This window comes from Leuresthes tenuis, unplaced genomic scaffold (genome assembly GCF_036924035.1).
Source record: "Leuresthes tenuis unplaced genomic scaffold, fLeuTen1.0.hap1 SCAF_9, whole genome shotgun sequence".
Lineage (NCBI taxonomy): Eukaryota > Metazoa > Chordata > Actinopteri > Atheriniformes > Atherinopsidae > Leuresthes > Leuresthes tenuis.
Window position 1 is genome coordinate 28,525,923 of NW_027325363.1, and position 25,316 is coordinate 28,551,238.

At 44.1% G+C, this 25,316-nt stretch overlaps 2 non-coding genes across 2 annotated transcripts; both read right to left on the bottom strand.

Moving 5' to 3' along the window:
- Window positions 1–20,686: 20,686 nt before the first annotated feature.
- On the bottom strand, window positions 20,687–20,870 carry LOC140314926 (U2 spliceosomal RNA). Its single transcript, XR_011917251.1, has one exon. It is a non-coding gene; the product is annotated as a U2 spliceosomal RNA (small nuclear RNA).
- A 308-nt stretch (window positions 20,871–21,178) lies between these two features.
- LOC140314863 (U5 spliceosomal RNA) lies at window positions 21,179–21,292 on the bottom strand. Its single transcript, XR_011917193.1, has one exon. It is a non-coding gene; the product is annotated as a U5 spliceosomal RNA (small nuclear RNA).
- Window positions 21,293–25,316: the final 4,024 nt, after the last annotated feature.

Below are 25,316 nucleotides of genomic sequence, written 5' to 3' on the forward strand. Positions count from 1 at the left end.
CAAATGCTACAGGATTTACAGTATTAACAAAAACTGAAGTTTTCTTAAAACAACCACTACCAAAAAATTACTCTGTTCAAGCGGTCGAATTGGTAGCTTTAACTGAAGCTTGTAAATTAAATAACAAAAAGGTTGTTAACGTTTACACTGACAGTCAGTATGCTAAGTGTGACCAAATTTCATCTGCAGAGGCAAAAGTTTGCAAAGCATGGAGATCTGTGAGGGAGTCTTCTGCCTGCAAAGAGAGGGAAGCGAAAACAGGAAAAGATTTAGCTGCTTGCTTAGCTGCAGCATCAGCTCTGGCATTGCCACAAGCAACAGGATCGTCTGAGTTAGTGTGAGCCGCACACTTACAGACCGAGATTGCTGTAGGCAAAAGGATCGCATCAAGAAGATCAGAAACCTGCTTGGAGTTCAGAATAGTTTTACCATCTGATTTAAGGAAATGCCTGTGTTTCCACAGCGCACCAAAGTCATGAACAACACCAAAAGCATATCTGGAATCTGTGTAAATAGTGACTTACCAGCTGCCAACTTACAAGCTTCAGTAAGTGCAATAAGCTCAGTAGTTTGAGCAGAGAAATGTTTAGGAAGAGAACCAGACAACAAAGTGTCATGTGAAGAACATACTGCAAACCAAACACAGTTAGTACCTGTGGCTGGATCACGCAAAGCTGATCCATCTACAAAAAGAATCATGTCAGAGTTTGGAAGAGGAGTCTCTAAAAGATCAGGTCGGGGTGTACAAACTTGTTCCAAAACAGCTTCACAGTCATGAGGCTCCCCATCCTCAGGAGTCGGAAGCAAAGTAGCAGGATTCAGAACAGTACAACGTTTAACAGTGACATTTGGCATATCACAGAGGTGTATCTGAGCCAACGAGCAGTTGAAAGATGTGAAGTTTTCTGCTCGAGAAGAATAAAGGCAACAGCATGAGGAACCAAAACAGTCAAATTAGCGTAGCCCACAATATCTTGGGAGGCCAGGACAGCTTTCTCTGCAGCTGCAACAGCACGAAGACAACCAGGCAGGCCTGCAGCCACAGAGTCCAGTTTTGCTGAGAAATGAGCCACTGGCCTTTGCCTGCCCCATGTTCCTGCATAAGAACAGATGTCATACAACCATGCTTCTCATCAACTGCCTGTATGAAAGGTTTATGAGGATCTGGAATGCCAAGTGTTGGTGCTGTTTGAAGAGCCAGCTTAAGCTGACTAAAGGCTGATTCAGCCTCAGGAGTCAGCTGACTGGAGGCCTTTACCATGGATAAGAGCACCTAAGAGAGCTTCGAGAAAAGAGTAGTTAGGAATAAAGTTCCTGCAGTAAGATGTTATACCTAAGAATGACATAAGCTGTTTTTTAGTAACCGGTTTAGGAATGATCTGAACTGCAGCAACACGTTTAGGAGAAAGTGAGCGCCCATCCTTAGAAATCACATGACCCAAAAAGGTGACTTCGTCCTGTACAAACTGTAAAACTGTAAAAAATTTTGAAAGCAAGAAAGTTATTTGAGTCATTTGGTCTTTTTCACACTGTTGTTTAGATGGACTACATAAAATGATGTCATCCACATACTGCAAAAGAGCAGAGCCTGTGGTTGATTGAAGTTAATCCAGACTAGCTTTGAGGGCAGCATTGTAAATAGTGGGACTTTCACAGTACCCCTGGCATAACCGGGTAAAAGTCCAAGATCTCCCTTCAAACTAAAAAGCAAACCAAAATGGGCTATCAGGGTGCACTGGCGACAAGTCAACCACTGAGAAAAACTGTGCATCTGATGTAATTTGAGACAAAATAGTGTGTGGGTTGGGCACAGTAGGAGCATGTGGCTGAACTGCAGCATTCACCGCTTGGAGGTCCTGTACAAAACGCCATTCATCTGGCTGGCCAGCATCTTTAATCTTTTTAACAGGAAACAATGGAGTAAGCACAGGTGAATTTTAAAAAGGAACAATAACGCCTGTTTTCTGAAAAGATTGAAAAACAGGTTTAATCCCTTTAATTGCTTCAGGCTTAAAAGGGTATTGTTTTTTACATGGACAAAAGTCTGATTTAGGGGTGACAATTACTGGTTCACAGCCTTTTATCAACCCCACATCATATTTGCTCTTAGCCCAAAGATCATTGGGCACTTCAGCCAACATGGGTATCGAAGACAAATCTGTTTCAGATAAAAAACATGCTTCAAAATGTGATTCTGTGGTAGGAATTAAGTCCACAGTTCTTTGACAATGCATTGTACTCAAAAATGTTTTTTTGTACGCTGACAATCGTTCAGAAAACATCAAATTTGGATCAGCAGGTGAAACGGTCCACTCCATTTCTCTCTGACATGTAGCAACAAACTCTCCCACACCTTGTCACTGCCAGTGTGTACGTTTGGCCAAGGAAATGTGAGGGCGAGTACCACAAACATTAAAAAAATCGAAGTGCTCTGGAGTGAGCGACACAGCCAATAATAACAATAATAACACATATTTTTTCACTTCTTCTCATAGTCATTGTCAGGCCCCAAAGCAATGTGTGATGTGCAGTGCAAATCAGTAGGTTGCATGAAATCAGAAAGGGGTGAAACTAACGCTTTTGCTTCTTCCACTAGTTGTTGTGAAAAAGGAGAGCTGGGAAGTTTCCACTCATAAGCATATGTAAGTGCCGATGAATCAAACTGCACTGCTGTGAAAACTTTGTCAGACTGTAACATAACCTTAACACCCTCTGGTGTAGAAGTTAAAATAATGCCTAATTTACACATGAGATCACAGCCCATCAGGTTAATGGGACACAACTCTGATAACAAAAATGAGTGTTTGAAGGAGAGCTCATCGGGAGTGACAACACGCAATGGGCATTGTCATTTTCTCCTTCACAACCTGGCCTGATGCAGACATAGAGTAAACGTGGTTTCCACTTAACTTTGGAGGACAATCAAACTCCCCTGACGTCACTACTGATGAACATAATTTCCTATATTCTGAGAAAAATATCTTTGCTCTAGGACGGAAATATCATGCAAAACTTTACTACGTGAATCACAGTCGGCAAGCGTTTCTTCACTACACAGAGCAGGAAAAATGTGTGAGTGTGTTTATGCTATCACCCATTAGTGGAGGCTCCGCTGCCGCGTGACGTCCAGAACCTGCCTCCCACCCTCAGTCAGCCTTTTGCCCAATTTCATCACTTTTCAGCTGTGGACAGTCCTTCTTCCAGTGTCCAGTCTGGCCACAGTAAAAACAAATATTCGGATCATAGCTCTGGCGTGGCCCATTTCGACCTCCTCTCCCACACGTCCACGTCTTCGACTTCGGCCTCGTCCTCTGTTTACACACACTGCGTAATACATGGTCATGGCTGCCAAATGCAGCTCCTTTTCACACTTGTCCCTTTTGGTTGTCTTACGCGTCTCAACTTGGTTATGAGCATGGCGAGCATATCGGCGAACGTCAGCCAAACGAGGACCCTCACACCATCCCACGTAAATGTTCTTTACTTCAGTGGCGACATCTGGCATGAGGCCTTTAATTATTGCATCGCAAACTGTGGCCTTCTCTCAGCCAAACACCTCTGATCTCGCTTTTCATGATGTAAGTTCCTGCGTATGCTGCCGCTTACCTGGATGACGTCATCATCCATAGCAACAGCTGGGCGGAGCATGTTCAGCAGATGGCGGCAGTGCTGGAGTCACGGGGCTCACGGCCAAACCAAAGAAGTGTGCAGTTGGATGGAGGGAGGTACGGTATCTGGGGTACCACTTGGGCGGCGGACAGGTGCGTCCACAGGTAGACAAGACAGCAGCGATTGCAGCCTGCCCAAAACCTAAGACCAAGAAAGAGGTGAAGCGGTTTTTGGGGCTGGCCGGATATTACCGGCGATTTATTCCCAACTTCGCGGAGCTGACCAGCCCTTTGACCAACCTTACCCGAAAAGGTGCCTCTGATCCGGTCCGGTGGACGAAGCAGTGCCAGGTGTCACTTGAGAGGGTAAAGCAGACCCTCTGTGGGGAGCCTCTTCTCCACACACCTAACTCCTCTCTCCCATTTGTCCTGCAGACTGATGCATCGGGAAGGGGGTTGGGGGCTTTTCTGTCCCAGCAGGTGCGGGGCGTTGACCACCCAGTGCTTTACATCAGCCAGAAACTATCCGAGAGGGAGACCAGATACAACACGGTGGAGAGGGAGTGCCTGGCCATCCGGTGGGTGGTCGGCGCTCTGCGATATTACTTGCTGGGGCGCCCATTCACCCTTTGCTCGGACCTTGCTCCCCTCCAGTGGCTCCACCGAATGAAAAATGTCAATGCACGGATCACCCGCTGGTATCTGGCACTACAGCCTTTTAAATTCAAAGTGGTCCATAGGCCGGGGGCACAGATGGCTGTGGCCGACTTCCTTTACAGCTCGCATGGCGAGGTGTGTGTGTGTGTGTGTGTGAGTGTGTGTGTGTGTGTGTGGGGGGGGGGGGTTAGGCTGGACCGCTCCCCGGCCAAGGTCAGGCGGTGGAGGTATGTGGAGGGGGCGTGGTGCATCAGCTGCAGGAGAGAGCTGTGGAGAGAGCTCTGGGGAGCAGGACTAGGTGAGTGATTAGTACACCGGCAGTCACTTGTCTAATCACTCTCCTCTTTAAAAAACTCAGAGCTGTAAGGAGGATTGAAGTGGAGTCGGCAGCACGAACCGGGAGGGAAGGCCTGCGAACGACTCCACATTCATGAAAAAGGGTTAAATAAACTATACGTTGAACCGTCCTCTGTCTCTGAGTCTCTCTGAAAGAACCCGCAGTGGCAACAGGCCGCCTCAATGTGGAATTATTAAAGACAGTAGAGGACAATCTCTCTCGTTGGAAGTCCTTACCTATATCACTTATGGGGAGAGTTACAACCATTAAAATGATGATACTACCAAAAGTTAACTATTTGTTCTCAATGATCCCCATAAAACCAACCTGCTACTTGGTTTAAGTCACTAGATTCATGCATCTCCAAATTTCCGTGGAAAAACAAACCACCACGTATTAGTTTAAAAACCCTACAGAAGACCAAGGACAGTGGTGGATTAGATTTACCTAATTTTCAGCACTATTCCTTAGCCAATAGGTTACAGTATATATCAAAATGGTTTAAACCTAGCCCAATAGATGAACATGGATAAATATAGAACAAGCATTGTGTGATAATCTGGAAATCTCTGACCTGCCACTTATTAGTCAAAACGTAGAAAATCACAAATGTTTCAAAAGCATTAACATCAGCACCTCTCTGACAGCCTGGTGGGAATTTCTTAAAATAACAAAGTCTTCACTTGTCCCGTGTAAGCTTACACCCATCTGGAACAATCCTGACATCCTGCAAAACAAAAAAATGCTAAACTTTACTCTGTGGAAGATCAAAGGAATCAAACATCTGGAACATATAATCCAAAATGGACATTTTATTTCATTTGATGAGCTCATATCACAACATGAGATAGGCAGCAATAAATTCCTAGAATATCAACAACTTAAGTCTATAATAACAAAGAAATATATCCTCCACCAACCAGACTTACAACTCCCGATTAGGGTAGCAGAATTTCTAAGCATCTGCACCCCAAAACTACTATCAAAAATATATAAATTATTGTCTAAGATAGATGACACAATGTCTCTACCGTCCTCAAAATGGGAGGCAGATTTATCCATCAGTTCTAGTCATAGCTTCTGGCCACAAATATGTTTGAACACCTTCAGAATGACTCAAAATCCTAATTTACAGCTCATACAATACAAAATTCTTCATAGAACACACTATACAGGACAAAGGATGTTCAGGATGGGTTTAACACACTCAAACATCTGCTCACATTGCACAGATAACACACCTGATGATTATGCACACGCTTTGTGGTTTTGTGCGCCTGTCCAGAAGTTCTGGCTTGAAGTCTGTGCGGACCTATCAACATGGCTAAAGTGTAGCATTCCTGCATGCCCCACACTGTGCATACTGGGTGACTTAGACAACATCAACGTGGAATTTAGCTTAGCACACATGATCCTCACAGTGTTATGTATAGCAAAGAAAACTATTCTCATGAACTGGAAAGCGAAGAACAATCTGTGTATTAACCAGTTTAGAAATTTTCTTTTAGATTATATTAGCATGGAAACAATGTCTGCCTCCTCAAAACATCAATTGGCTGAATTTAATTCTCTCTGGTCCCCTCTGATTAGCTTGATCACATAGTGTTGGTGGTGGGTTGCTGTCCCGTCGCTCTGGGCGGTTGGGTGTGTGCTGGGGGGGGTTGTGTGGCTTCGGGCGTCTGGTGGTCTCTCGGGTCGTGGGGACCGGGTTGGTCATTGCTGGGGGGGACTGTGTGTCGGGCTTGGAGGGCAGTTTTGGGGGCTTGCGGGTGGGGCTGTCTTGCGGTGTGGGGCGGGGTCCCTTAGGGGCCTTGGGGTGGTGGCTGCTGGCTCTGTACCGGGTGACCGGGCCGCTCTGGCGTGGGTGGTGGAGCTGGGCCTGGACCTGGTGGCTTGCCGCTGCCTTGCGCCCGGGGCGGGGCCCTGCCTGCGCCTGGGGGGTCTGGGTTGCCCTGGACATGCCACAATATGCGTGGGTTGGTGCAGATCCTGGTGCCGGCCTTGTTGCTCTGGGAACTCCAAGGTGTCCGCAGGTGGTTATTTTTTTTAGGGTGTTGGGGCGTGCGGTGAGGGGGAGGGGGTCTGTGTGGGGGTGTGCTTTTCCCCTGTTGGGGGGGGCCTGGGTGATGGTGGGTCTCGCTGCTGCGACTGGTGTGACCGGGTGATTTGTTTGTTTGTTTGTTTGATTTTTGTTGTTGTTTGTTTGTTTTTGTAGAGGTCCTCCGGGGTGGGGTTGGGTTGAGTGGGGTGGGGCGGGATGGGTTCCTTCTGGGGGTACAGTAGCTCCCGGAATATGGTGACTGCAGGCCCCGAGCCTGGTGGACATCAGGCCCTCCTGCCCTGTGTTGGGTCCCAGGTAGCGGGGATGCCTATTGCAGCCAGTCTCTGGCTGCCCTCTCCGGGGTGGGAGGGACCAGGAGGATGAATTAATTATTCTGCTAGTTTATATATTGTAAACATAAACAATAAACATTTATAAAACTTCCCTTGGCAAAGCAAATCTGTTTGGCATAAAGGTATTCAGACTACAATTCTGCTGCCATAATGCACAATTCCGGATTTTGATATAAAATGAATTCCTTCACTCAAACCAAGTTAAAACTGCTTTGTCCTTCATATTTTTGCATGTCTAAATAGGTTTCAGGCATAAAATTCTTCATATTACCCTGTATGTGAAAGAAGCATACTTGTGATGGAGCAATACACTCCTTTTGGGTAACCTAAACTGATGGTTGGGGAGGAAAGTTAGAAGAACAATCAACTATCAACCAAAGACAGATGACGTGATGAGCGGGCAATATAACTGTGTGTTTTTGCTTCAGTGGTCAGAGCAACTCTGTATTCTGTACTGTGTTGTTCTCTCTTTCAAGATATTATTATTAAAGCCTCTTATCTCCTCAGAAGAAAATAACTGACTCTGTGCGTTACTAAATTTCCACCACAATTTTGGCGTCACGAACAGGATCCCTCGACTGGTGTCTCTGGACCGGATCGCAGTGCATGGCCAGCCTGGACTGAAGTAGCTGTTCCAGCCTCATACCTCCAAGGCCTTTTCTGAGAGAGAGGACTGGCAGGTCCTTTTCTTGAATACCAGCGCTGGGATCATTTTTGAAATATGATAGTCTGAGACGATAGGACTGCTTTTTAGTTTTTATTTGAATAAAAGAGTGTTTCCCGGTTGTGTCATCAGTGAGACAGAGATTTCATGAGTAAGTGAAACTTTTGAAGCAGTCCGAAGAAGTGTGAAGTACTCCGAAGAAGTGTGAGTACAGATTAAGGTCCTCATTGGAGACGTCCTTTGAGTGAAGGAATATATTTCCCCATTCCAAGTCTGAGAATGGGAAACAGTAGGTCTCAGACTTTTGACCCTACCGGGGGACCTAAGCATGATGAAATGAAAAAGACATATGGTCCAGAGGTTTTCCACCTGAAGGTTCTTTTAGTATGTTAGAAATAAGAAAATTAGAAGAAAAGTTTTGCAAATATGAGAAAGAGATGAAGCAAAAAAAAGAAAATTAAGTTTAAATAAGAAGTAAGAAAGGTATAGAATTTTGGAAAAAATAAAGTGTATTAAGAGAAAGAAAGGAAAATGTTAAACAAATGCCATGACGGAATGATGATAATAATTTAGTATTAGCTGTGCCGGATCCAGACCTGGACTCCTGCCCTGCAACAACAACAGCCAGCCCTGCCACAAGCCTCTCGGGAAGAAGGGACTTCTTCCATCCTCCCTCTGGAAGAAATTCCATCATTCTCACAACATCAGTTACATAGGTCTGATGATGAGGAAAAGGAAGACGTTTGGTTCTCCAGCGTACCTGCCCAAGAACTTTTAACGCAAGTGACAAAAATCCTTTACCCACAATCTGGACTTCAGAGATCTAAACGTGAGAAAAAACAAAACCAGATTCAAACCATGCCTATGGTTAAAGTTGCAGTTCCCACTGGACCATTACTGGTTTATCGACCCTGGACTGAGACTGACATCATGGAAGCATAACAATGCTTACCAGATCCAGAGATTTCTGGACCCCATTTTGCTGACGAGTTGCGAGATTTCTGCGCACAATCTGCCCGACTGGGGTTGAATTGCGTCGCACATTGGCAAAAAAGTTCAAACCGACCGACCTCTGCAAAATAGAGGCCAGTATGCTACAACTGGATTTGCGACCTACCAACAGTGAACGAGGACATAATGATAACGCTCAATATGAAGCAGCCATCCAAAGACTGTGTCAAGCCATCACCACTCAATTTCCAACCAAAATCAATATGTCCCACATTTACACCTGCAAACAGAAACCCGGTGAAGGGACTGATGATTTTGTACACCGCATCCTTGAGGAAGTCAGCAAGCACAGCGGTCATCAGAGACCAAGGGATTTGGGTAATGAATCAGGACCATGGGAGAGTATTGCATGCAATGCAATAATTAAAGGCCTCATGCCAGATGTCGCCACTGAAGTAAAGAACATTTACGTGGGATGGTGTGAGGGTCCTCGTTTGGCTGACGTTCGCCGATATGTTTGCCATGCTCATAACCAAGTTGAGACGCGTAAGACAACCAAAAGGGACAAGTGTGAAAAGGAGCTGCATTTGGCAGCCATGACCATGTATTACGCAGTTGGTGTAAACAGAGGACGAGGCCGAAGTTGAAGACGTGGACGTGTGGGAGAGGAGGTCGAAATGGGCCACGCCAGAGCTATGATCCGAATATTTGTTTTTACTGTGGCCAGACTGGACACTGGAAGAAGGACTGTCCACAGCTGAAAAGTGATGAAATTGGGCAAAAGGCTGACTGAGGGTGGGAGGCAGGTTCTGGACGTCACGCGGCAGCGGAGCCTCCACTGATGGGTGATAGCACAAACACACTCACACATTTTTCCTGCTCTGTGTAGTGAAGAAACGCTTGCCGACTGTGATTCACGTAGTAAAGTTTTGCATGCTATTTCCGTCCTAGAGCAAAGATATTTCTTTCAGAATATAGGAACTTATGTTCATCAGTAGTGACGTCAGGGGAGTTTGATTGTCCTCAAAAGTTAAGTGGAAACCACGTTTACTGTATGTCTGCCTCAGGCCAGGTTGTGAAGGAGAAAATGACAATGCCCATTGCGTGTTGTCACTCCCGATGAGCTCTCCTTCAAACACTCATTTTTGTTATCAGAGTTGTGTCCCATTAACCTGATGGGCTGTGATCTCATGTGTAAATTAGGCATTATTTTAACTTCTACACCAGAGGGTGTTAAGGTTATGTTACAGCCTGACAAAGTTTTCACAGCAGTGCAGTTTGATTCATCGGCACTTACATATGCTTATGAGTGGAAACTTCCCAGCTCTCCTTTTTCACAACAACTAGTGGAAGAAGCAAAAGCGTTAGTTTCACCCCTTTCTGATTTCATGCAACCTACTGATTTGCACTGCACATCACACATTTCTTCGGGGCCTGACAATGACTATGAGAAGAAGTGAAAAAATATGTGCGCCTACTTTATTGGCTGTGTCGCTCACTCCAGAGCACTTCGATTTTTTTAATGTTTGTGGTACTCGCCCTCACATTTCCTTGGCCAAATGTACACACTGGCAGTGACAAGGTGTGGGAGAGTTTGTTGCTACATGTCAGAAAGAAATGGAGTGGACCGTTTCACCTGCTGATCCAAATTTGATGTTTTCTGAACGATTGTCAGCATACAAAAAAACATTTTTGAGTACAATGCATTGTCAAAGAACTGTGGACTTAATTCCTACCACAGAATCACATTTTGAAGCATGTTTTTTATCTGAAACAGATTTGTCTTCGATACCCATGTTGGCTGAAGTGCCCAATGATCTTTGGGCTAAGAGCAAATATGATGTGGGGTTGATAAAAGGCTGTGAACCAGTAATTGTCACCCCTAAATCAGACTTTTGTCCATGTAAAAAACAATACCCTTTTAAGCCTGAAGCAATTAAAGGGATTAAACCTGTTTTTCAATCTTTTCAGAAAACAGGCGTTATTGTTCCTTTTGAAAATTCACCTGTGCTTACTCCATTGTTTCCTGTTAAAAAGATTAAAGATGCTGGCCAGCCAGATGAATGGCGTTTTGTACAGGACCTCCAAGCGGTGAATGCTGCAGTTCAGCCACATGCTCCTACTGTGCCCAACCCACACACTATTTTGTCTCAAATTACATCAGATGCACAGTTTTTCTCAGTGGTTGACTTGTCGCCAGTGCACCCTGATAGCCCATTTTGGTTTGCTTTTTAGTTTGAAGGGAGATCTTGGACTTTTACCCGGTTATGCCAGGGGTACTGTGAAAGTCCCACTATTTACAATGCTGCCCTCAAAGCTAGTCTGGATTAACTTCAATCAACCACAGGCTCTGCTCTTTTGCAGTATGTGGATGACATCCTTTTATGTGGTCCATCTAAACAACAGTGTGAAAAAGACAGTGAATCTGTTGAAACATCTTCCTTCTTATGGCCATAAAGCCAGCCTTTCTAAGTTACAGTTTGTACAGGACGAAGTCACCTTTTTGGGTCATGTGATTTCTAAGGATGGGCGCTCACTTTCTCCTAAACGTGTTGCTGCAGTTCAGATCATTCCTAAACCGGTTACTAAAAAACAGCTTATGTCATTCTTAGGTATAACATCTTACTGCAGGAACTTTATTCCTAACTACTCTTTTCTCGAAGCTCTCTTAGGTGCTCTTATCCATGGTAAAGGCAGCTGCAGTTCTGACATGCAGCTCCAGCCTTTAGTCAGCTTAAGCTGGCTCTTCAAACAGCACCAACACTTGGCATTCCAGATCCTCATAAACCTTTCATACAGGCAGTTGATGAGAAGCATGGTTGTATGACATCTGTTCTTATGCAGGAACATGGGGCAGGCAAAGGCCAGTGGCTCATTTCTCAGCAAAACTGGACTCTGTGGCTGCAGGCCTGCCTGGTTGTCTTCGTGCTGTTGCAGCTGCAGAGAAAGCTGTCCTGGCCTCCCAAGATATTGTGGGCTACGCTAATTTGACTGTTTTGGTTCCTCATGCTGTTGCCTTTATTCTTCTCGAGCAGAAAACTTCACATCTTTCAACTGCTCGTTGGCTCAGATACACCTCTGTGATATGCCAAATGTCACTGTTAAACGTTGTACTGTTCTGAATCCTGCTACTTTGCTTCCGACTCCTGAGGATGGGGAGCCTCATGACTGTGAAGCTGTTTTGGAACAAGTTTGTACACCCCGACCTGATCTTTTAGAGACTCCTCTTCCAAACTCTGACATGATTCTTTTTGTAGATGGATCAGCTTTGCGTGATCCAGCCACAGGTACTAACTGTGTTTGGTTTGCAGTATGTTCTTCACATGACACTTTGTTGTCTGGTTCTCTTCCTAAACATTTCTCTGCTCAAACTACTGAGCTTATTGCACTTACTGAAGCTTGTAAGTTGGCAGCTGGTAAGTCTGTCACTATTTACACAGATTCCAGATATGCTTTTGGTGTTGTTCATGACTTTGGTGCGCTGTGGAAACACAGGCATTTCCTTAAATCAGATGGTAAAACTATTCTGAACTCCAAGCAGGTTTCTGATCTTCTTGATGCGATCCTTTTGCCTACAGCAATCTCGGTCTGTAAGTGTGCGGCTCACACTAACTCAGACAATCCTGTTGCTTGTGGCAATGCCAGAGCTGATGCTGCAGCTAAGCAAGCAGCTAAATCTTTTCCTGTTTTCGCTTCCCTCTCTTTGCAGGCAGAAGACTCCCTCACAGATCTCCATGCTTTGCAAACTTTTGCCTCTGCAGATGAAATTTGGTCCTCTGGACGCATTTGGTCCTCTGTGGGTGCAACTTATATGGATGGTGTTTGGATGGGACCTGATGGTAAACCCTGTCTACCTAAACATTTTTTTCCTCATTTTTCAAAATTGACACATGGGTTGGACCATGTGTCAAAAGGGGGGATGCTGAATGCACTCACTGCTCAGTGGTTCACAAAAGGGTTCAGTTCATATGCGCAAAAATACTGTCAGTCATGTATGGTTTGTGCCACACATAATGTAGGAAAGGCATTACACACATCGCAAGTTGCACACCCTCCATCAGAGAAACCTTTTGAACATTTGATGATGGATTTTGTTGAACTCACACCAGCTGAAGGAAAGAAATATGCACTAGTAATAGTGGACGTGTTTAGTAAATGGGTTGAAGTTTTCCCTGCAAAACATGCAAACAGTAATGCAGTGACTAAAGCACTGCTAAACAGAAATCATTCCTAGATGGGGCATTCCAGAGAAGATCAGCAGTGATAATGGCACACATTTTGTAAACACTGCATTGACTGAGGTTGGTAAATTCCTGGGAATAACCTTGCGCACACATTGTGCTTATCATCCACAGAGTGGAGGTGCTGTGGAAAGAGAAAATGGTACATTAAAGTCCAAGTTAGCCAAATGTTGTGAAGAAACAGGTCTGCCATGGACAAAAACATTACCTATTGTGCTTACCTACATGAGAATGAGAATCAGAGCTCAAGTGAATCTCAGCCCATTTGAAATTTTATTTGGCAGACCTCCTAACCTGGGATTGGGACCTGTAACCAGACCCCTCCCTTCCACAACTGTTTGTGATGATGCTATGTTGTCTTACTGTCGAAACCTTTCCACTGTTCTATCTCAAGTTTCACAGACAGTAAAAGCAGCCCTTCCAGCCACAGAAAACACACCACTCCAACCAGATGACAGGTGGTGAAGGAACTTCGCAGGAAACATTGGAAGTCCAAACGTTGGCAAGGCCCGTTCCAGGTGCTACTGGTCACTCATACAGCTGTTAAAGTTGCAGAGAGAGCAACCTGGATTCATGCCAGTCACTGTAAGAAGGTACCAGAACCAGTAGATGACTTCCACCCTGACATACATCAGCCTAACCAACACGCCCGGAAGGACAAAGATAAGAGTCAGCAGTAAAAGCTGTACTCCACCGGTGTGTTAAGTGCTAGTAACCTCTGACACCGAAGATTGAAACATCCTTACTGAGACCTGTGATGAAGATGATCATACACATGCTGTGAACCATGGAAGAAACTGTTTGTTGTTTGTATTTTCTTATTTGTAACCAGCATGTGCACATTGTATCTTGATTTCACAGGAAGCAATAATACAGGGCTGCTGTATTTTTCCCTGTGTGAAAGGCCTCATTGTATGTATCTCACCAAATGATTCAAATGACTCAAAGAACTTTTTTGCTTTCAAAATTTTTCCTCTAGTGACGCTGACTTAGAGAGGGATGAAGATAATCATATTTAATTGTTCATGTTTTGATTGTTTATCATTGGACCCTTTATCACTATGATGCCTGCATTTTAAACTCACGTTGTGTGCAAATGCAGGCTGATGTTTTACAGATAAAGTTATTATTTTCCTTGTTTCTTTTGGGTTGATTAATATAATGGTATTATTATAATCAAAAGAGAGGAATGTAATGGAAAATAATTCTTATATGCATTGCATTGAGTGTTACTGTGTATAACCTGCAAAACACTGAGCTGCAAGGTACCACCCTGCCCTGTTTTCTTAAATTCCTCTTTACAATGGTGGGCTTGTTATTATGAGATAGCTGCACTTTAGGGGGGACAGGGTTAGGCTGGTATTTACGAGTGTGTCTGGGTAACCTCAACTAATGGTTGGGGAGGAAAGTTAGAAGAACAATCAACTATACCCAAAAACAGATGACGTGATGAGTGGGCAATATAACTGTGTGTTTTTGCTTCAGTGGTCAGAGCAACTCTGTATTCTGTACTGTGTTGTTCTCTCTTGCAAGATATTATTATTAAAGCCTCTTATCTCCTCAAAAGAAAATAACTGACTCCCCAAGTGCAAGTGTCAGGACAAATGATCAAACTTCTCCAAGCTTCAGTCTGCAGAGAGGTACAAGACAGGGTTGCCCACTTTCGCCCTCACTTTTTGCTATTTTCATCGAACCTTTAGCAGCTGCTATCAGACAAGATAGAAATATTAAAGGCATCCAACCCCAAAATATTGAGCATAAAATAAGTCTTTATGCTGATGATGTATTACTTTTCCTTCAGAACTCACAAACGTCTCTCACTCACACGATCACACTCATAAATAAATTCTCAGCACTTTCTGACTACTCTATCAATTGGTCTAAGACCACAGTTCTGCCCATTAACTATAGGGACCAGAATATACCTGCGATCACTTTACAGTCAGGAAATATTAGATATTTAGGAATAAACATTTCCTCCAGGCTCTCAGGGCTAACAAAGCTAAATTATGTGCAATTATTAAAGACAGTAGAGGACGATCTCTCTCGTTTGAAGTCCTTACCTATATCACTTATGGGGAGAGTTACAACCATTAAAATGATGATACTACCAAAAGTTAACTATTTGTTCTCAATGATCCCCATAAAACCATCTGCTACTTGGTTTAAGTCACTAGGTTCATGCATCTCCAAATTTCTGTGGAAAAACAAACCACCACGTATTAGTTTAAAAACCCTACAGAAGACCAAGGACAGGGTGGATTAGATTTACCTAATTTTCAGCACTATTCCTTAGCCAATAGGTTACAGTATATATCAAAATGGTTTAAACCTAGCCCAATAGATGAACCATGGATAAATATAGAACAAGCATTGTGTGATAATCTGGAAATCTCTGACCTGCCACTTATTAGTCAAAACGTAAAAAATCACAAATGTTTCAAAAGCATTAACATCAGCACCTCTCTGACAGCCTGGTGGGAATTTCTTAAAATAACATAGTCTTCACTTGTCCCGTGTAAGCTTACACCCATCTGGAACAATCCTGACATCCTGCAAAACAAAAAAATGCTAAACTTTACTCTCTGGAAGATCAAAGGAATCAAACATCTGGAACATATAATCCAAAATGGACATTTTATTTTATTTGATGAGCTCATATCACAACATGAGATAGGCAGCAATAAATTCCTAGAATATCAACAACTTAAGTCTATAATAAAAAAGAAATATATCCTCCACCAACCAGACTTACAACTCCCGATTAGGGTAGTAGAATTTCTAAGCATCTGCACCCCAAAACTACTATCAAAAATATATAAATTATTGTCTAAGATAGATGACACAATGTCTCTACCGTCCTCAAAATGGGAGGCAGATTTATCCATCAGTTCTAGTCATAGCTTCTGGCCACATATATGTTTGAACACCTTCAGAATGACTCGAAATCCTAATTTACAGCTCATACAATACAAAATTCTTCATAGAACACACTATACAGGACAAAGGATGTTCAGGATGGGTTTAACACACTCAAACATCTGCTCACATTGCACAGATAACACACCTCACACCTTCTTACAGCGGAACACCTCCGCTCCCTCCTTTGATGGTGTATGTTCGGGCATTCGAACCTTTTCTTACCCGTTTTTACAAACTATGGTCAGACATTCACACCTTCTTGCAGCCGAACACTTCCGCTCTACCTTTTAGTGTTCTATGGGGTATTCACACCTTTTTTTTCACCGCATTTTATAGATTATGGTTGTAAATTCTCACCCACTCTTATCCGAAGACCTCTCCTCCTGCTTTGGTTAATATATAGTCGGGCATTCGAACCTTTTCTTACCCGCTTTTTACAAATTATGGTCGAACATTCACACCTACTTGCAGCCGAACACCTCCGCTCCCGCTTTTGATGGTGTATAGTCGGGCTTTCGAGCCTTTTCTTCCCCGGTTTTTACAAATTATGGTTGGACATTCAGACCTTGCAGCCGAAAACCTCCGCTCCCTCTTTTGATCATACATTGTCAGGCATTCGCACCTACTTGCAGCCGAATACTTCCGCTCCACCTTTTAGTGATGTATGGTTGGCATTTGCACCTTTTCTTACCCTTTCTTACCCTACTGATTGCTAAAGATGAAGTTGTTTTTTCTCAAACTACAACATTTTTTTAATTGTTGAAACTTGATTTGAAGTGGATAAATAAGGAGGACAAACAGTTTTAAGTCAGGCTGATAGAAGGAATTAATTTTATAGCAAAATCTGTATTTCGTCATATGTCGAGAGATGCTTATTGCTGAAGAAGTTCTTTCTCATTCTAGAAAGTACAACGTTGTTTATCGTTGAAACTTGATTAGACATGAATAAATATGAAGTACAAAGCAGTCTTAACTTGGTTAGAGTTAAGGAATTCGTTTTATAGGAGAATCCGAATTCGTGCATAACTCGTAAAATAGAGCTTATTTTCGGATTCCTGAAGAATGAGTCTGGTTCTTTCTCATAATACAAAGTTTGTTGTTTATTGTTGAAACTTCATCAGAAGTGAAGAAATAAATGAATGCCTATCAACAAATGTGGGATCTAAACTCTAGTGCTTCCTCTAAAATAATTTCCTTTCTCAATTCAGAAATGTGTGTGTGTAAGTCACAACACCCGTGACACCAAAACGGCTTTCTTTTCTCTCTTTTCTCTACACTCTGCACTGTGAGCACACACACCAAATCAGAAAGGCTTTTTTCTCTCTTTTCTACATTATGGACTGTGGGGACACAAAACCGCTCTCTCTTTTTTTTTTTTGATTGTGTGCCAGGGCGTTGTCTCACGTATTAGATTATGCTTACGATACGAATGGGTTTATCAGTCACATCAGAATCCATACATACTGATCCTCCCCTAATAAAATGGTCGGATCTTATCAAACACACTTTGTTTCTTGTGACAATCAAGTCAGCGAAACAGCGTATACACGTCAAGACACTGAATCAAGTTTGCCACAAGAACTCATAAGTTTGGCAGTATTGCTCTGCCGTCAGCAATCATACACCCATTTTATTTTCGTGAGACATGTGCAGGCACCTGTTCATCTACTGTTCTATCACTATGAATTAGTTTATCTATTATCAATAAGGATACTTCTACAACTACTATCAAAGTATGTCCAGACTTCTTATGTTGTCAGTTGCTATATATGAATAAGTGGGTAGCTACTGACAAGCATTAAGCATGTCACACAGCCCAAACATATAACATTTCAGGACACACCACACAGTTAACAACCACAGTGAAGTGTCAAAGCCCAAACATGTAACATTCAACAGGACACTTACACAACACATTCAAATCAAACAGTCAGACAACATACAAGAACATATACCCCAGCCGGCATTGCTCCCTGCCTATTTTCCTACAGCTCACTATGTGTGCGCACACCTTTATTCACAAACTCTTCAACTTATACTCTTTTACCGAAGCTGCTACAGCTCGATTGGCCGAATACCGAATAATCCTAATTCGGTGAATTTGACATCTGCCTTACATGTAACAGATTAGCGGTTTAGCAGTTTTAATTTAGTTTGAGTGAAGGAATTCATTTTATAGCAAAATCCGAAATCGTGAAGAACTCATGAAAGTAAGCTTATTCTCGGATTCCTGAAACTTTAGATTTGCTATTTCTTTTACTGCAAAGTACAACGTTGTTTTTTTTTGTTTAAATCTTTCAAGACATGGTAAATATGAAGGACAAAGCAGTTTTAACATAGTTTGAGTGAAGGAATTCATTTTATTGATAAAATCCCAAGAGTCTGCTGAGAAAAGAGAGTGAATGCGAAGTAGACTTTAACACGGCTCTGGGAGCGAGCCGAGTGCGGGCTAACCGGGAGAATTGCTTGAAAGAAACGCCATACCAAATGAGCGGTCAGAACAAAGCCTCAATACAGTGTTCCCGTTGTGTTTTTGTTGCTGCCGCTGTTTGCTTTTTCACAAGAGCGCACCTGTTGAGGGGGGTTCTGGGGGGGCCTGGGTGATGGTGGGTCTCAGGCCTGGGCTGCTGCGACTGGTGTGACCGGGTGGTTTGTTTGTTTTTTGTAGAGGTCCTCCGGAGTGGGGTTGGGTTGAGTGGGGTGGGGCGGGATGGGTACCTTCTGGGGGTACAGTAACTCCCAGAATATGGTCGCTGCAGGCCCCGAGCCTGGTGGACATCAGGCCCTCCTGTCCTGTGTTGGCTCCCTGGTAGCGGGGATGCCTATTGCAGCCAGTCCCTGTCTGCCCCCAGTGTATATCCCCATACCCCTCTCCCTTCTGGCTCCTGTACACAGCACACACTCACACATGAAGGGTTTTGGGGGCGTGTGTGTTCGGTGGGGTGTAGTGGACTCTGCAGTAGTTGCACTCTGCAGTTCCCACCCCTGTTTTAATTACACCTTAGACATTACTACTTATCAAACACACTCACACACACACATTAGGTCTTGGGGGGTGGTTACACTGAGTGGCATCTGGTGGGCGGGGCTCTTTGGGTATGTAGGCTTCCCAGAGGGCCACGCTCCCAGTTCTACAAGTTTGGCTGCCCCTCAATTTTAATTGCTCACTATTAGAAAATATTGAAGAGCCAGAAGGGTGAGGGGAGGGGTCTTCTTCGCACACCCCTGCTTCCTGGTTGCTGCTCGGGGCGGGAGGGGCCAGGAGGATTAATTAATTGTTCTGCTGGTTTGGGGTCTGTGGTGGCTGCTGGCCCCCTGGTGTGCCCGCTGCACTACACCCCAGCGGAGTCGAGGGAGGGAGGACGTGTGGATGTATGGGACATGAAAGTGTGTGTGGTAATGATTGGGCCTGGATCTTGGACTTGCTGTCGCCTGGCCTGTCTGTGCTTCTCCCGATGGGGGGGGCGGCGTGGCCTCTCTCCGCTGCTCGCGACTTCACCCACCTGTGGGCACGTCTTGACTCCCAGGGCACTTGGCCAGGGGTGCTGGGGCAGGCGCTGACCCACTGTGTGGCTGTCTGGGGCGCTTGGCCCTCCTGGGTATTGGGTGGGGCCTCTGCCGGGGGGTTTGGGGGCGCTCGGGCTCCTGGGGCCCGGATCCAGTGCACGGCCCATGTCTGGGCGGCTGGGGCCTGGCGACGTCGGTGGGCTGTTGCCCCTGGCTCCCGGAGGGCCTCTGCCCTATGCTTATGGGGGCTCTTTCCGGGGGCTTCTTCTGCAGTCTTCTGGGTGGATGCGTGGTTGCCCCTGCGGTGGGCTTCCTGGGTTCTGTGCTCTGTGGGGGCTGCTGGTGGCCCGGGTCTTGTGGCCCTCTCTGCCTGCTTCTGATTGCTTGGGGGGGCTGTGGATTGTGGCCCTGTATGCTTATACACTCATAACTAAGCACGGTTATCATGTAGGTCCTGTGCCATGGGTGTTGCATGTTCTCACACACACACAACCACATTCATTAGTCCAGTAGCATGGTCGCTAAGCAGTTGATGTATTATCATGTCGTCTCAGGTCATCTATATCCACAGCTGTGTTGTATGCGATGTATGTTCTGTTTTTCTCTTCTTTCCTCTTCTTCTTTCCTTGTCCCCCGGTCCGGTTCAGTTCTATTACATGTCATATATTGTAAACAGAAATAAATAAATGGGCATCAAGGGGAGCTTTACATTTATAAAACTTCCCTTGGCAAAGCAAATCTGTTTGGCATCAAAGGTATTCAGACTACAATTCTGCTGCCATAATGCTGAACACGATAAGGGGAAAAAAAAAAAAGTAAAGAAGACAGTTCTGCCGAAAGCCAGGGACTAGACCTGTTCTAAGTTCTGTACTTTTTAAAAGGGAGCCAACACAGGACAGGAGGGCCTGATGTCCACCAGGCTCGGGGCCTGCAGCGACCATATTCTGGGAGCTACTGTACCCCCAGAAGGTACCCATCCCGCCCCACCCCACTAAACCCAACCCCACTCCGGAGGACCTCTACAAAAAACAAACAAACAACAACAAAAAACAAACAAACAAACCACCCGGTCACACCAGTCGCAGCAGCCCGGGCCTGAGACCCACCATCACCCAGGCCCCCCCAGGCCCCCCCTCAACAGGTGCGCTCTTGTGAAAAAGCAAACAGCGGCAGCAACAGAAACACAACGGGAACACCGTATTGAGGCTTTGTTCTGACCGCTCATTTGGTATGGCGTTTCTTTCAAGCAATTCTCCCGGTTAGCCCACACTCGGCTCGCTCCCAGAGCTGTGTTAAAGTCTACTTCGCATTCACTCTCTTTTCTCAGCAGACTAAAAGAAAGTTTCATCTTGGGCTCCCTGAAACTTCCATCCTGCACCGCTGTTTGCTTTTTCACAAGAGCAGAGAAGAGCGCACCGTTCCCAGCGGCACTGCAGTACTGGGTCGATGCTTGGAGTGAACGGAGCAAGCTTCTTTTTCAACTCCTATTCTTAAAAATCCATTTAATATGTAGTCCTCGTATAGAGGACATATTAAACTGATAAGAACAGATACTACACTTGATCTTAGCCAAAAGGCCGAGAAGCGATAACTGTCCACTGTTTCAGGTCCGAGGGCCCTTGCTGGCACAATGCGCACTTGTAGCAGTGTTCTTTTTATGGCCATAGGTGGCCAGAGTGTCACGTTGCACCTCCGCCCACCCGCTGCACTGAGCACTCTTCAGCCCTTTTAAATGGTATAACTTTGCACTCCCGCATGCTCCAGCAAGCACCATTCAAGCAACAACTTTGCACTCCAGCTTCGAACATCGGCACAATCGCAACAAGTAAGGCGACTCTACTCAGAGAAGTCACTCTGCACAGTAACAAGATTTCTTTTGCACAGACAGAAAGGGCTTCACCCGCAAAGGTAAAGCCTGCCAAAAATAGAAACAACTCATTAGTGCTGCTCTCCACGAAAGTCTTTAGTAAAAGGCGAAAGACTTGTATGTTATGAAGAGAAACCAGAGTACGATTATCCGTCACTGCGGGAGCAGGGCATCAGGCTAGTTGCCATAGCCACCTTCCCCATGGTGAGCGTTGCTTGGTTGAAACGCTTGCCCCTCTGCAATCGACAAGGCAGCAACAAAAACACCACGGGAACACCGTATTGAGGCTTTGTTCTGACCGCTCATTCGGTGTCGCGTTTCTTTCAAGCAATTCTCCCGGTTAGCCCACACTCGGCTCGCTCCCAGAGCCGTGTTAAAGTCTACTTCGCATTCACTCTCTTTTCTCAGCAGACTCTTGGGATTTTATCTATAAAATGAATTCCTTCACTCAAACTATGTTAAAACTGCTTTGTCCTTCATATTTACCATGTCTAGAAAGATTTAAACAAAAAAAAAACAACGTTGTACTTTGCAGTAAAAGAAAGAGCAAATCTAAAGTTTCAGGAATCCGAGAATAAGCTTACTTTCATGAGTTCTTCACGATTTCGGATTTTGCTATAAAATGAATTCCTTCACTCAAACTAAATTAAAACTGCTAAACCGCTAATCTGTTACATGTAAGGCAGATGTCAAATTCACCGAAATAGGATCTAAGGGTATTCGGCCAATCGAGCTGTAGCAGCTTTGGTAAAAGAGTATAAGTTGAAGAGTTTGTGAATAAAGGTGTGCGCACACATAGTGAGCTGTAGGAAAATAGGCAGGGAGCAATGCCGGCTGGGGTATATGTTCTTGTATGTTGTCTGACTGTTTGATTTGAATGTGTTGTGTAAGTGTCCTGTTGAATGTTACATGTTTGGGCTTTGACACTTCACTGTGGTTGTTAACTGTGTGGTGTGTCCTGAAATGTTATATGTTTGGGCTGTGTGACATGCTTAATGCTTGTCAGTAGCTACCCACTTATTCATATATAGCAACTGACAACATAAGAAGTCTGGACATACTTTGATAGTAGTTGTAGAAGTATCCTTATTGATAATAGATAAACTAATTCATAGTGATAGAACAGTAGATGAACAGGTGCCTGCACATGTCTCACGAAAATAAAATGGGTGTATGATTGCTGACGGCAGAGCAATACTGCCAAACTTATGAGTTCTTGTGGCAAACTTGATTCAGTGTCTTGACGTGTATACGCTGTTTCGCTGACTTGATTGTCACAAGAAACAAAGTGTGTTTGATAAGATCCGACCATTTTATTACGGGAGGATCAGTATGTATGGATTCTGATGTGACTGATAAACCCATTCGTATCGTAAGCATAATCTAATACGTGAGACAACGCCCTGGCACACAATCAAAAAAAAAAAGAGAGAGCGGTTTTGTGTCCCCACAGTCCATAATGTAGAAAAGAGAGAAAAAAGCCTTTCTGATTTGGTGTGTGTGCTCACAGTGCAGAGTGTAGAGAAAAGAGAGAAAAGAAAGCCGTTTTGGTGTCACGGGTGTTGTGACTTACACACACACATTTCTGAATTGAGAAAGGAAATTATTTTAGAGGAAGCACTAGAGTTTAGATCCCACATTTGTTGATAGGCATTCATTTATTTCTTCACTTCTGATGAAGTTTCAACAATAAACAACAAACTTTGTATTATGAGAAAGAACCAGACTCATTCTTCAGGAATCCGAAAATAAGCTCTATTTTACGAGTTATGCACGAATTCGGATTCTCCTATAAAACGAATTCCTTAACTCTAACCAAGTTAAGACTGCTTTGTCCTTCATATTTATTCATGTCTAATCAAGTTTCAACGATAAACAACGTTGTACTTTGTACTTCTTCAGCAATAAGCATCTCTCGACATATGACGAAATACAGATTTTGCTATAAAATTAATTCCTTCTATCAGCCTGACTTAAAACTGTTTGTCCTCCTTATTTATCCACTTCAAATCAAGTTTCAACAATTAAAAAAATGTTGTAGTTTGAGAAAAAACAACTTAATCTTAAGCAATCAGTAGGGTAAGAAAGGGTAAGAAAAGGTGTAAATGCCAACCATACATCACTAAAAGGTGGAGCGGAAGTATTCGGCTGCAAGTAGGTGCGAATGCCTGACAATGTATGATCAAAAGAGGGAGCGGAGGTTTTCGGCTGCAAGGTCTGAATGTCCAACCATAATTTGTAAAAACCGGGGAAGAAAAGGCTCGAAAGCCCGACTATACACCATCAAAAGCGGGAGCGGAGGTGTTCGGCTGCAAGTAGGTGTGAATGTTCGACCATAATTTGTAAAAAGCGGGTAAGAAAAGGTTCGAATGCCCGACTATATATTAACCAAAGCAGGAGGAGAGGTCTTCGGATAAGAGTGGGTGAGAATTTACAACCATAATCTATAAAATGCGGTGAAAAAAAAGGTGTGAATACCCCATAGAACACTAAAAGGTAGAGCGGAAGTGTTCGGCTGCAAGAAGGTGTGAATGTCTGACCATAGTTTGTAAAAAGCGGGAAAGAAAAGGTTCGAATGCCCGAACATACACCATCAAAGGAGGGAGCGGAGGTGTTCCGCTGTAAGAAGGTGTGAATGTCCGACCATAGTTGGCAAAAAGCAGGTAAGAAAAGGTTAAAATACCCGATTGTACACAATCAATAGCGGGAGCAGAGTTGTTCCGCTACTAAAAGGTGTGAAAGTCCGACCATGGTTTGTAAAAAGCGGGTAAGAAAAGGTGCGAATGCCCGACAATGTATGATCAAAAGAGGGAGCGGAGTTTTTCGGCTGAAACAAGGTCTGAATGTCCATCCATATTTTGTAAAAATCTGGGAAGAAAAGGCTCGAAAGCCCGACTATACACCATCAACAGCTGGAGCGGAGGTGTTCAGCTGCAAGATGGTCTAAATGTCCATCAATAATTGCTAGAAAACATGGAAGAGAATTTTCGAATATCAAACCGCACATGATCATAAGCGGGAGAGGAGGTGTTCAAATGCAAGAAGGTGTGAATGTCCACCCATAATTACTGCAAAATGGGTAAGAAAAGGTACGAATGCCCAACCATACATGATCCTAACAGGGAGCGGAGGTGCTTGGCTGCGACAAGGTGTGTATGTCCACCCATAATTAATGAAAAGCGGGCAACAAGTAGGTTTGAATACCCATCATCAAAAGCAGGAGTGGATGTGTTCGGCTACAAGAAGGTTTGAATGTCTGACCATAGTTTGTAAAAAGCGGGTAAGAAAAGGTTCGAATGCCCGAACATACACCATCAAAGGAGGGAGCGGAGGTGTTCCGCTGTAAGAAGGTGTGAATGTCCAACCATAATTGGCAAAAAGCAGGTAAGAAAAGGTTAAAATACCCTATTGTACACAATCAATAGCGGGAGCAGAGTTGTTCCGCTACTAAAAGGTGTGAAAGTCCGACCATGAATTGTAAAAAGCAGGTAAGAAAAGGTGCGAATGCCCGACAATGTATGATCAAAAGAGGGAGCGGAGGTTTTCGGCTGAAAGAAGGTCTGAATGTCCATCCATAATTTGTAAAAATCGGGGAAGAAAAGGCTCGAAAGCCCGACTATACACCATCAACAGCTGGAGCGGAGGTGTTCAGCTGCAAGAAGGTCTGAATGTCCATCAATAATTGCTAGAAAACATGGAAGAGAATTTTCGAATATCAAACCGCACATGATCATAAGCGGGAGAGGAGGTGTTAAAATGCAAAAAGGTGTGAATGTCCACCCATAATTACTGCAAAATGGGTAAGAAAAGGTACGAATGCCCAACCATACATCATCAAAAGCAGGAGTGGATGTGTTCGGCTACAAGAAGGTTTTAATGTCCGACCATAGTTTGTAAAAAGCGGGTAAGAAAAGGTTCGAATGCCCGAACATACACCATCAAAAGAGGGAGCGGAGGTGTTCCACTGTAAGAAGGTGTGAATATCTGACCATAGTTGGTAAAAAGCGGGTAAGAAAAGGTGAAAATACCCGACTGTACACAATCAATAGCGGGGAGCGGAGTTGTTCGGCTACTAAAAGGTGTGAAAGTCCGACCCTGGTTTGTAAAAAGCGGGTAAGAGAAGGTGCGAATGCCCGACAATGTATGATCAAAAGAGGGAGCGGAGGTT